Below are 4,087 nucleotides of genomic sequence, written 5' to 3'. Positions count from 1 at the left end.
CCACAATGGCAGATGGTGAAATTTGAATTCAATTAAAAAATCTGGAACCTGAAACCATTGTTGATTGTCATAAAATCCCATCTGGTTCACTGATGTCCTTTAGGGAAGGAAATCTGCCATCCTTACCTGGACTGGCCTATATGTGACTCCAGATCTACAGCAATGGTTAACTCTCAAATGTCCTTTGAAATGGAGGACGGCTAGAGATGGGCAATAAATGCTGGCCCAGCCAGCAATGCCCATATCCCTGTAAAATGTTGGAATTTTCTTGGTGATTGAATTTGGACACAGGACTCAAAGTGTGGTCTGTCCAGGGCATTCGACTCAATCATGACTTCCTTTGAAGTGACTTGCTTTGGGGCTGTGCAGTTTACATTATCTATGACGAAAGTTTTACGCAGCTCTGATGAAGGGTCATCTCGACTCAAAACATTGGCTCAATTCTCTCCCACAGATGTTGTCAGACTTGGTGAGATTTTCCTGCATTTTCCGTTTTTGTTTCCGATTCCAGCATCCGCAATATTTTGCTTTTACACTATTAGCTTTGTGAAGTGCTATTTTGCATTGATTAAGCATGCAGTGTCATTAGACAAGGATAGTAATGATTATATCATCAGCCAGTCATCCTGAGGTCTGAGCTAACAATGCAAAGAAGGTAACTTTAAATCCAATTAGCAGCTTGAGATTTTGAACATGGTTTAAAGAAATCTGGAAATAAAACAAAATGTAATTGTCCAAAAGTTTATTAACAAAGGAAACCTGTTGTACTTATCTGATTTGATATATCTGTGACTTCAGCTTCAGATTAGTGTGCTTGACTGTAAACTGCCATCTAAAAAGTCCTAACCAATCACTTCACTATATCAAACTCTTTGTAGTGGTTCATGAAAAGGCCCAGAATCCCCAATTCTCAGAGCACCTTGACATCAACACATGCTACAAGGTGAATTTTTAGAAAATCTATTTAGACTCCAAGATCTCTTTTAACTTGATTCCGAGCATTTTTAGTAAAATTTTAGTAAAATTCATTGAGTGCATGTCATTTTTTTCTTCCCATGTATCATAACAGTAGAAAATTTAATCTGACAATTTTCTGCCTCTATATTATACCCATATCTTTCTGTAATATTTGAGCTGCCTCCTCAGATTCTATTAATATAAAAGTAATAGAAATTAATAACGGTGCTCTGCTATTACAATGTGTGTATTAATAAATTGACAATGAATTTCAATTTCCGTTCGTATTCCATGACAAATAGAAGGTATCTGTACATAATGAAAAACTCTAAACTTTGAGTTTAGAATCCAATGATTAGTCTTTTCTTACTCCGTATGTCCTTAGTAAAAGCAGTTGTCTTTGAGGTTTTCCTCCATTAAATTGTATATGATGTATCCTGAAATGAGCTGGGTTTAATACATCTCCAACAACAAGACAATAACCAAAGTCAACTGTTGAGTGCAGGTAAGATGCTGAAACTTCCTTTGGCAAGCAAGGGGCACTGAATTGAAATTGAACGAAATTTTACACTTGAGAAGAGTTCTATCTCATTTCTCATATTTCCAAAAAAAAAAAAGGTAGACTTTAACCTTCCCCATTGGCCGGAATGCTGGTGACAGTGGATAGCTACTCATTATACAACTTGCTGATTTTCCTCTCCAATGAAGTCAATGTGAAACAGACAGCCAATCCACTATTGCAATTTTGCAACCAACCAGAGTTGAATTTCACCTTTGTTGTCTCCGATAAAAATTGAGTGGAAACCTGATTGGAACAGTTCCGATATAAAGTTGAGTGAAAGAGAGGCTTAGATTGGGGAAGAGACTTCATCATTGAAGGACTTTGGACAGGAAAGGAACTCTAGCAGGACTATACATGAACAGAGGAAGACAAGGAGGGGAAATATTAGAACCTGTCATTAGCGTAAAAGATGTAGTGATAACTTGCCAAAAACTTGTTTAAAAACATTTGAACAGAAACAACAAATTGGTTAGATTTAAACTCAAGATGGAGGCAAATTGATACATTTTATTGATTAAATATTTCCAGTCTTACTTTGCTGTATAAACTACCTTATATTCACAATCTTTTCATTAAAACATAGATCGGAGTATGACTCTACTGACTATATGCGATACATAGTGCTTTAGCTTGAAGCTGGTTGTGCACCAAGTGTACTAAATGAAAATAAATAATACTAAGCCTGCTTATCCATTCACATAAGGTTTGGGAGTGCCCATTTTGATCTATAAAAACATGCGAAACATAATCCTGCCATTCCACAGTATAATTGAAGACTCCATTTCGGAATTGCATCCTGATTGCTGTAAAGATACTGGGCAAGATCTTAGCTAATTCAAAACATTCACTTGCACAAGATCACTATATGGGAGAGGTTAATATCTGTGCACAGCGTAGAAATGCAAATTTCAAGTTTGAAAGAATTATTAGTAAACCTGTTGCACGGGGACAGGAACGTTCACTGAATTTCAGTTAGATTTGATCAGAAATTTGTAGTCAGACTTGACATTATCAGGAAAGCACATGGTGAGTGTATGCCAAATGCATAAGCAAGAAAGTGAGATTAACAAAAAAAGAGTTCATTTCTGTTTTTTTTCTATTTCCGCCTTGATCTATAAATAGCACATCTTTGGACTATCTATAATTGTTCAGTAAGTGCTGACTACTTGCAGAATTATATCTAACAGTAAACATCTCATTTTGGATTTTGCAAGTGTGGGTTCATTTAATACATTCTGTACTCTGCCTATTTGAAAAATTAAGAGATGTTATTTGATTTAATCAGCTAATCTTTGGAAAAAATGACGTGCATATCTGGTATTACACTGTGATATAAGGCTTAACAGAATGGTTATGCCACTGAGTTAGGCTCAAATGAAAGAGAGAGGCAAACAAAGAGAGAGAGAGAGTGGTTGGAACAGACCATACTCAGGAGGAACATGTCCACTCTGTAAGCTGTTCAGATGTTTTTACTAATAAACAAGTGTTAAGCAAGTGCCAGAGTATGACTACAGTCTGTCTAAGGGAAGATAGGGCACATGTACCAATAACCAAGAATCACATCAACAATCCACGGATCAGTAGCAGAATTCAAAAAATGCACCAATACAGAAACTCATAAATGACATTGTGGGGCAGGCAGAACATTTTTCAGTAACCACTGAGCACACCAGTAGAGGTGAGAAACTTCTGATAATCCAATCATCCTTAATCTTATTTTATTATGATCCATGATTCTTGGAACTTTCCTCTCTTGTTTCTTCTATAGCCCAAATATGCAGGCCTTAAGTTCTTCCCATTACTTACAGTACTGGATTGTGTTGAAATCAAGGGCCTGACTGTTTAATTTCACTTTTCACCAAGCTTCATAACATCCTTCAATCTTTCCATCTTCCAACAAATGCCAGACTTTAAATTACTATTTCTCAGTTTAACCTTTTGTTCTTTTTCACCTAGCTTTCCCAGTAAAAAGAGACAACTTAACATAACTACAAAATGGTATTTTTCGCATATTTCCAAACAGTATCTGCTCCTTTGTCCCTAATGTTTCATTTCAAGAGGTGGCTAGATATAGCACTTGGGGTGAATAGGATCAAAGGTCATGGAGAGAAAGCAGGATTCGGCTGCTGAGTTGGATGATCAGCCATGATCATGATGAATGCAGAGAAGCCTCGAAGGGCCGAATAGCCTCCTCCTACTCCTATCTTCTATTTGTCTATACGTTCATATCATTCTTCCTGTGTAAGATGAGTTCTTAGCAAAACAAAAGTAAATTGCCACTTCTGGCTTTGAGGTTCAAATACTGCATAGAGTATTTTGAACCAAAAATGACAAAATGAAGGTTTGCAGGAAGGTTGATATTCTCAGCAAACAGGATCGTACCCTCTGAACTATAAAATTTTAAACAATGTCCCCTACTAAGGTCATTCATGATAATGGAGCTACATAATATTTTTAGGGGAAATAACTATCTATTTTTATTAAAAATAACTAACATCAAAGATTTAGCAATTTCAATTAAACATAATTCATTTAAGAAAAAGATGATTGATTCACTAATGCTGTTTC

Source organism: Mustelus asterias, chromosome 3, assembly GCF_964213995.1.
Source record: "Mustelus asterias chromosome 3, sMusAst1.hap1.1, whole genome shotgun sequence".
NCBI lineage: Eukaryota > Metazoa > Chordata > Chondrichthyes > Carcharhiniformes > Triakidae > Mustelus > Mustelus asterias.
This window is presented reverse-complemented; position numbering follows the sequence as displayed.